Source organism: Helianthus annuus, chromosome 5 (genome assembly GCF_002127325.2).
Source record: "Helianthus annuus cultivar XRQ/B chromosome 5, HanXRQr2.0-SUNRISE, whole genome shotgun sequence".
NCBI classification, from domain to species: domain Eukaryota; kingdom Viridiplantae; phylum Streptophyta; class Magnoliopsida; order Asterales; family Asteraceae; genus Helianthus; species Helianthus annuus.
The window spans coordinates 100,514,782-100,525,210 of record NC_035437.2 but is presented as its reverse complement, the minus strand read 5'-3'; the positions used below and the strand labels follow the sequence as shown (position 1 = coordinate 100,525,210).

General features: G+C 35.8%; 1 long non-coding RNA gene across 2 annotated transcripts; it reads right to left on the bottom strand.

Annotated features, from left to right (window-relative positions):
- Positions 1 to 1,082: 1,082 nt before the first annotated feature.
- On the bottom strand, positions 1,083 to 4,718 carry LOC110938937. 2 transcript variants are annotated; one of them, XR_004893116.1, is made up of 3 exons: positions 4,584 to 4,718; positions 3,511 to 3,594; positions 1,083 to 1,282 (listed from the first exon to the last, which is right to left on the bottom strand). It is a non-coding gene; the product is annotated as an uncharacterized LOC110938937 (long non-coding RNA). The 2 variants fall into 2 exon arrangements; XR_002591833.2 differs by having other exon boundaries at positions 3,511 to 3,599; positions 4,584 to 4,710.
- Between the last annotated feature and the right edge of the window lie 5,711 nt (positions 4,719 to 10,429).

Below are 10,429 nucleotides of genomic sequence, written 5' to 3'. Positions count from 1 at the left end.
ATTTTTGACCGTGAAATCTCTTCGAATCAGATAAGAAGGTGTAGAAGTGAGAATATCGAGTGAAAATCGAGCTAAACAGCAAGAACTCTTCCTCCTGAGCTCTGATACCACATGTAGGATCGTTTGCTGACCCGATGAGTCGATCAGAAGAGCACTTAGACTAGTTCAGAGGCGGAATTCATTGAATTAGTCTTCGTAAAGCTTGATTTCACTATTTAACTGTCTCCTTTATTGATCCGCTAACAAGTTACAAGAATGTGGAGACAAACGGACAGAGCTTCGCCTTTTCACACACACATACGTACTCTGGAACTATATGGATCGCTCATTAGGATCTACTATATATAGAAGTTATGGGCCGCTCATATGGACATGTCCATATGAGCGATCTACATAACTACCACATAAGCGGTCCACTATGATGACCACATAAGCGGTCCATCATCATGCCTTAAGAGCGATCCTAATCTCTAATAGGTCTAATAAGCGGTCCAACCACTTTAATTCTATACAAACTTTCTCACTTTCCTATTCCTATACAATCTGCTCTGCCGTAAGACTCGAACTAAGATGTAGTCGACAGACAACTGCACCAACAAATCGCCACCTTATGTCCACAGAATTAAGTTTCGGCACGTGTAACATTTCCAAAACTTCCTTACCATACCATTATTATATTCCATTTAAAATTTTCTTTCTCTTGCTTAATTCTACCATTTCATGCACCCATAAGCTAAATCTACGTACCTCGGTCAATATGTCATATTACATACCTTGGTGCCGGCGCTAGACCGCATTTACAAATCATCCTTTCCAAGCAATCATACTAACCTTACACATAACATACTGTTAGTTATCTTCAAATACATACTTAAGCCCATACTTACCTTGGCTTCTACCCTTAGATCTTGATCGAGTCTTAGATTTTACGGGTCCTTGGTCACGAGAGCACACCGGTTTGAGTTCAAGTATTTACCTCCTTCTACTTGATTCTCTCAAACCAGGGCTCTGATACCAACTTGTTACACCCTAACACGCTTTAACTGAAAAGACGCAGCGGAAAATACGTACCATAAAATTTCTTTCATTATGAACGTCTTAACTTACTTGAAGTTCATTTTAAGGTGACACATTTATAATGAATACATCAATCGAACTCATTTACGAAATAGAAACATAAACTATGTTTACTAAATTAGATATTCAAACAGTCCCGTACAATCTAACTTGTGACTCGGTCTTCGATCTCCACTCCTCAGAGATCCTCCGTGACTCGTACAACCTACACTTACCATACAATTTCAAACATTAGTACACATTATGAACGTAACAAGATTCATACACTTTTACTTTCTATTCCGTTATTCCTTTGCACTTAGGCATTTCCGTCTGAGTATCCACTCTCCGGCGAGACTTCAACATTGTACCTGCATTATTCTTCATTCTCAAGGTACACTGTTACTTGCATCAATACTCAATCATATTGAAATCATATGAGCATACGTACTTACCTACTGGCATATGGTTATACATGCATACTAGCATCCGCATATATACGTTCACACCTACACGCGTATGCACCTTCACACTTAAATACATAATACTTACACCCATGTATATCTACCCGCATACGCACCTACACCGTTACCTACATATATACCTACCTACGTACATATCTACATACTTACACCCATACTTCAAACGAAACATAACTATACACGTGCATACATTCACTAGTGAAATCTATACATAAATACATACATACATACATACATACATACATACATACATACATACATACATACATACATACATACATACATACATACATACATACATACATACATACATACATACATACATACATACATACATACATACATACATACATACATACATACATACATACATACATACATACATACATACATACATACATACATACATACATACATACATACATACATACATACATACATACATACATACATACATACATACATACATACATACATACATACATACATACATACATACATACATACATACATACGTACATACATACATACGTACGTACGTACGTACGTACGTACGTACGTACGTACGTACGTACGTACCTACATACATACATACATACATACATACATACATACATACATACATACATACATACATACATACATACATACATACATACATACATACATACATACATACATACATACATACATACATACATACATACATACATACATACATACATACATACATACATACATACATACATACATACATACATACATACATACATACATACATACATACATACATACATACATACATACATACATACATACATACATACATACATACATACATACATACATACATACATACATACGTACATACGTACATACGTACATACGTACGTACGTACATACATACATACATACATACATACATACATACATACATACATACATACATACATACATACATACATACATACGTACGTACATACATACATACATACATACATACATACATACATACATACATACATACATACATACATACATACATACATACATACATACATACATACATACATACACACATACATACACACACACACATACATACATACATACATACATACATACCCACGTACTTAATTCATTACCCCGCATACTCGCTTACATACCCCGTTCTTATTCGCACATCTTAAACGCTTTCAAGTTATCTATCGGGTATGTTTCGGATCTTAAAAATGAGTTTCATATTCATCCGTAACTTACCAAGCCATTTGGTAGGGTTAAAAAACATTATAAAAACTTAACGAGGCTTGGAATGGGTTCACGGGGTCCGAATTCGAAGAAAAACGAAGAAATTACATAAACAATACTTTTACACCTGACCTCCACCGTAAGCTACGGTGGCTACCGTAGCTTACGGTGGCCCCAAAAACTTACGGTAGAAATAAACTGCCTTACGACAGAATTAAATGCCCAGCACCCACCGTAGCTTACGGTGGGCACCGTAAGCTACGGTGATGCCCAGTTCAGCCTTTGTTTTTAATACTAAAACTCGCATAACTTACTCGTTTTTGATCAGTTTTACCCGATTCTTTTTCCTATGCGACCGTAATTTAATTCTCCATCACATGGAGTAAAAATCCAATATTTGGACTACCTAACTTTATGACTCTTATGCCTTCGGCTTATTTCCCTTTTACCAAATTTTGACCCATTCATGCATATCTCAACATAACTTGTTTCTAATTGTCTGTAAAACCTTTCCCTGCATTTTAGACTAAGAATCCTTGCCCCGGGTCCGTAATCTTTACGAATTTCATTACCGCTACCTTACTTATACATAATTATTCGACCCGTTTAAACCCATTAAATTACCTTAATGCTTTCATCATTACATAACCTTACATAATTTCCCCACAATCATGAACATGAAAATTCTATATACATACTAAGAAGTGAGTTGGAAGTCACTTACCTTAAGCGTTAGTGTTCATGCTTGATTCCTCGCCTCCGCTTGACCCGTTAACCTTCCGTTCTTGAGTCCATGCTAATGTGATTCCTATCCTTTCATGTCATCACAATCACATTATGATTAGCATATTTGCTCATTCATACTAATATTCGTTTCCTTCCATTCATACATTACTTGACTTTATATTAACCAAATACCACATACACAAAGCATAGACTAAGAGTCACATTGGCCCATATTAATACAACTCAATTATCATCATTTACGACACATAGATCATCTACTACGATACACATGACTTCTGTACTATTATAATCATGTCCGAAAGGCTAATCACGCTATACATTCATTATTGACTTTCAAGATGTCAAATGTCCTATTTACATACTTTCAACTTATGAACATGTATCCTTCTTAATAGGGTAACTTATATTAATGACGTGATATTTATTTTATACAAAATGTTGTGTGACAAAAACCACTACATAATTACCTAGTCACATACTCGACATACAAGCTCCAAATGCATAAACTTGACTCACGCATATATTCAACCCGAATTCTTATACGAGTTCCATCTAGAACACATTCTTCAAGTTAGTAAACTACTAGTCATATCATTATCATATTCCATTCATATATGTCAAGCCGTTTCCTATAATCTCACATCCTAACTTCACTTAGGCATTTCATCAAACACTTGGTGTGCGTACACCATTTAATGCACAATATACAACTAATTCATGCATAATTTTACAAGTTCATGTCAAGATCATCAAGTTCCACTTAGAATCATATAATCCTCATAATATGCCCAAATTAACTAACTATTACTCATTACATACAACATCATACATAAACTTTACACAACAATTAAACATGCATGATTATCCATATCATCATCTTCACTACTACAAGTGGGTTTCATCTCTAATCATCTAATTAGCCTAAACCATGTGTAATCTATGCTCTATATCATGATACTAATACATTCTCATGCTCAATTTCATCCCAATTCATGGATTAAGACATAACCCATTTCATACAAGATCACCAATCTTAGTTTTGAGACATACCTTTTGATCCTCTTGTGATGGTGATCATTAATCCGTGTTTATTCATGAATTTGAGCTTCGATTTACCCTTCAATTTGATCATATAAGCTTGAGCTAGGGTTTGGCTCCTTTGGGAGCTCCTGATCGTTCCAGAACACACACGAGATGTGTGTTTGTGTGTGTTATTATTTCCTTATAATATCCCAACTTTCATTTTAACCCACATTAGTCCCTCATGTTTGTTAATTAAACATAGTTGGCCCCATTGTTTTCCACTCTCAATCTATAACCAACACTATCTAACCAAGTGAGGTAACTTGGTTATTAGTGAAACAACCCACTTAACCAATAAATCCTACTTACTTATGCCAACCTAATAAAATGTCTAAATGAAATATTTAGACCCGAGTTTTGGGGCATTACATTGTCTTCAGTCAAAACTTTGTCTTCGGTCTTCTTGCAATCTTCAAGTAATCTTGCACTGTCTTTGGTCTTTGGATAGCTTCAGCTTCAACAGCTTCTGTCAGCAACAGACTGTCAGCAACAGACTCCCCCTAAGCTGATGCATCCAATCACCAAAGCTTCAACACGTTAGCGTTTGAGTAAACTCTTGTTCAGTATTTGCAAAGCAATCTTCAAACTCTTCAACTTTGTCTGCAATATAGAAAGGAGGTTATACCATGCATCCAATCAAACTCTCATCTTTACACTTCACAGCAACTTCTCAGCAACAAACTGCTTCAATCTGTATACTATAAAACAAACATCTCGAGAAACCATAAGAATTTTTCAAGAGACAGTTAAACTGTATCACAGATTAAGCTTTTTCAACTTATCACCAACACGCAAAACTTTTTGTCCAACACAAAAGAACCTGCCTGATTTAGAAATTTTGAACTCACTTTCTAACACCGTCTCCCCCTATCAGTAACAATTCCTCCAAGAATAACAGTTTTCCGTACGTTAAGAATTTTAAACAGAAAAAGACACTATTTTTGGTTTTTTATATTTTTCTGAAAGCAAGTAAATACAAAAACAATAAACACTCTATTTTTGTGAGAATCACTGGTAAGAAGATCATATCAGCACAATCAAACTGTTTCACACAATTAGATAATTCTTTATGTGATTTTTAGTGAAAAGCAGTTCAAGACGATTACCAGTATGTTTATCCACTTAAACAAAATGCATGAACATTTCAAGTACCATTACCGTATGATACGTTAAGGTAATTTTATTTACTGATATACTAGTGTGTCCCACTTCAGGATGTACCCCCGCGATCAAGGCATGCACAAAGATTCATCGTAGTAGGTGAGTATACTGATGTCATCCTTTAAGATATCCTGACTGTGTCTAAGTCTGCATATAAACTGTTTTATCATGTTTTAATTTCTTAACAATGAACACCCAAATAAATACTAATCAAATCCTGGAAATATAAACAGCACACTCTATCATGCAAGTATCTTCCCTACCACATATTTCACAAGTCCAATCCAGAGTTCTGAAATCTTAACTGGGAATAGGTTGAGAAGAGAACAGAATAGATCTTTAGTAGAGATGGTATAATATACAGATCAAATGAGATTTTCTCAGTTTGATATAGGTTTCTTGGGTTTCTTTTGGGCACTTGAGGGCCTCTTTCGGGTGTATTAGATCTATAGCGCGACAACGTACAGCTAGGTCAGCATGTATCTGGATGCAGCAGAAGCTGTCGTTGCCTAGCACCTCCAGGTCAGCATATATCTGGATGCAACAGAGGAGGTACACGACTTTTTTCAGAGAAGATTTCAGAATCAGATCAAAATTGTGTGTATCAGGAAAACATACAGACATTCAAATAGAAATGAGCTAATTCCAAGTGACTTTCTTTCCTGAGGTCATGTACAATTTTAGTTCTAACAGACAAACAGCCAAGATATCCCTAGATGAAATAACAGTATAAAGACCCAAAACTTCAGATTTTGGCAATCTATCAACGCAAGAATTAAGGTCATTAAACCATACACCACTGATGTGTTCCCCACTCATATTCAGTTCATTTAAGTTTATATCACATTGGTAAGTTGATTATTTCATGCTTTTTGCCTACTGGTACATCATATGATGAAGCTGCTATCACACTTAAGCAATTTAGGTTCAAGTTCAGTGTGACAGTCTAACTTGCTGATGTACTATCATTTCTCCTTTCATACAGTGATAACTCATTTTTAATTTTTCTATATTTTTTTTATGTTTTTTTTTCAATTTTTTTTATTTTTGATTTTTAAGAAAAACAGTAAACTATTTACAAAAATTATTATGAAAAACCAGTTATTCAGGATTCCTCATCCCGTTGAGTTCGACTAAATGTTCAAAGCGAGCCCTGTCAAATGCTTTAGTATAAAGATCTGCCAGGTTATCCTCTGTGTCGACTCAGCACTTTGAACTTTAATTTAAGTCATTTAATATATATACATATCAACAATCTCACATCCCCCTTCATGTGCCTGAAGCAGCCACTATCAACATAAGTTGATAATCCTCCTTAGCAGCTCCTGCACAGACTAACTTAAAAATTAGTTAGATTGGGGGACCCAAGCCTTAATGGTCTTGGGTCGTCCAAATTCACCAACGACTGTAACATCCATCCAATATCCATTACTCCTAATTGGAGTCTTGGATCTCAGACCTGTTGGAATTTGATTTTGATTTCCACTAGGTCTTTGGTCCTGAGGGTTCCTATATACATTTGGACTATTTGACCTTTCGAAATTTTGATTTTGAAACCTTGAGTTTTGATTCCAAGAAGCTTGATTGTTATAATTTCTAAAGCCATTGTTATAAAAAGTTCGACCACCATAATGTTGGTATCGATTTTGATATTGACCTTGACTTCTGAAATTATTTGAACTATAATTGCTCATTCTAGGTGAACTGCTTCTAGGTCTCTGATATCTGCCTGGTGGAGATCTGGGCTGAAATCTAGGTTGATTTCTTTGAAAACGTGGAACTTGTGGAGTTCCTGTTCCAGCCCTATCTACACCAACAACAACATTCTCTGGTTGCTTAGGATCAGATTGCTTTGGAGAATTTGACTCCTTCTCCTGTTTGTCACCACAATTCTCTGGTGACTTCTCTCTCTTTCTCTCACTAACTTGTGCTTCACTCTTTTTGTTAGGACAACAGCTAGCTACATGTCCCTTTATGTGACACCTGAAGCACGATCTCCTTTTCAAAGACTTCTTTGCTGGAGTCTCTGAGGTAGATCCTTTATCAGATGGTGATGATGCCCTGGAAGAATTTTGTTCAGTTTGCTTTGATTTAGATATTTCTTTGTTTTTATTTTTAGCAAACTCTACATTTGATTCTTTTTCAATAACAGTGGTTTCATTTTTCATATCACTACCTTGAACAAAATTAATCTCTTTAACAAAAGTTTGAATTTTGCTCTTAGGAGGTGAATTTTGCCTTTTCAAAGGTTCCTTGTTATTGTTCTTCTTAGCATCATCACTCTCATACCCCTCACTTTGACTTGATGTGGATGCGAAACTACTTGGTGCGGTTGACATATAGTCTGCTAGCTCATCTTCATCAGGCAGGAAAGAATAGTCATGACTAAGAGGAGGTGGGACTTCATTAAAGCCCTGGAAGCACACAGTGGTCTTGTCATTACTCTTCTTTAACCCACCCATCATGTGTTTCATTACAAAAGACGAATCTCTGAATTGGCTTAATTTCTGTTCAAGTTCAACAATTTTGAGTTGTGCATCTGACAACTCTTTGAATTTTTCAGAAATCTCTTTTGTTTTCTCAGCCATCATTTCATGAGCTAAGTCTATTACTTGAAGTTTTTCGTTTAATTTGCATGTTAAAGCTTCGATTTCACTTTCATAACCTTTTATCTTCTTCAAGTATAGAGATTCATTTCTTTTAGCAAAAAAGTTTGACTCTTTTATGCTAGACATCTCGCTCACCAGACTTTGGTTTTGTTTTAACAACCTGTCAACCTCACCCTGTAATTCACGACATCTTAAACACACAGAATTAGATTTTACCTCTTTCTCATGAACTTCTGTAGTTTCATCAGCAACAACCTTTTCAGCTTCACTCTCCTTCTCTACTTCAGCATCCACTTTTGCTTCAGCATTTTTCACTTCAGATTCAGCATCACTCACAGTAGTTTCAGCCTCATCAACTGGCACTATCTCTGCCATGAATGCCTGAGTGGCACTCTCATTTCCCTGATATCGCTTTTGTAATGCATCCCACATATCCTTTGAATTAGTGTACTTATTAAAGGTATGCTTGATGCCATCAGGTAAGGATGTCTTTATTGCAACCAAGGCTCTCTTTTCAGCCTTGTACGTCTTTTTATCATCAGCTTTCATGTTGACATAGGCTGTTAATCGTGGTCTGCCCTCAAAATCATGTACTGGGTTTATATACTCATCTTCAATACATATCCACATGCGTGCATCCTGAGATTTAATGAAGGATTTGAAGTTTTCCTTCCATGTAAGATAATTCTCCACCTTCATCATCTTAGGAGCATTCAAACTCTTCATGTTCGACATTTTAAACGTTGCAGACTGATAAAATCGTACAAATTATTTCCGAAAACAGTGGTTATCAAATTACACCCTTAGAATCGTCTCGAAAAGACGAATCCAATGATATATAATGTCAAAAACCGAATTCGGGATTTTTTTTTTGGTCCTAAAAATCAACCGAGTCCAGCGGTGCAAACGGTTTCGGCAGATGCGCTACGGATCAAATTCTATTCATGAAAACGCTAATTCCTCTATGCGTATCTAATTCCTCCATAAAAATAAATACTCCACCTTTTAATTCCTCTAGCTAATTTTGCTGGCAAACCAAGTTAATTTCGCTGGGTTACGCTAATTATGCTGGCAAGCCAAGTTAAATATGCTGATAGAGAAATTATAATTTTGCTGGTATAGTAGATATAATTATGCTGACTTTTTAAATTTGCTGGAACAAATTCGCTGATTAATTCCTCTAATCACTTAAATTCGCTGGGTAATTCCTCTGATCACTTAATTTCGCTGGGTAATTCCTCTGATCACTTAAATTCGCTGGGTAATTATGCTAGCTGATCAAATTCGCTGGTAAATAATTTCGCTAGCACGACGTCTAGTAACTTCGCCGATCACCGTAATAATGTCGCTGAGGACAATTAAAACGGTCACCAAAGTCGCCTTTGGATTTTAATTTCGCCGATCACCGAGTTGCTAGGATTTAATTTCACCGGTCACCGAGTTGCTAGATCACAATTTCGCTGGTTTGTCAGTGTAGATGTTAAATTTGCTGCGAAATTTTTAATTTTGCTAGCAAATTTTGGAAACTCAATCTGATCAAATTTTCTGAAGATTTTCCAGATTCCTCTAACAGTTTCCTGCAAAATTAAACACCAAATCAGCCAAAATTTTGATAAAAATTTGAAGAACACAACGAAGAACACGAAGAACAAATCTTCAAATCTTCAAGTTTTTCTTCAAATCTTCAAGTTTTTCTTGCCAAAATCCTTCAAAAGTCAACCAAACCTGCAACCAAAAACACTTAAACAGCAAAATTAAATACGCAAACAGATCAAATTAACCCTAAAAATTTCGAAAATCCCAAGAACAAACACAAAAATTTCGAATTTTTTTTTTAACCACAATCCAAAACCCTAGTTTTCTGCAGCAGCCAATTCTGAACCGAGCCTTCAAGAGCCTAATGCTCTGATACCAATTGTAGGCCCCCTTGATGTGTATGGATCTTCACAGAATCGTCTTTCCAATCAAGAGTGCGGAATCCTCTTGATCAGAATATACCAGAAAACGTGTAGGAAACAGAAATCAACAATTCACTTTCAAACC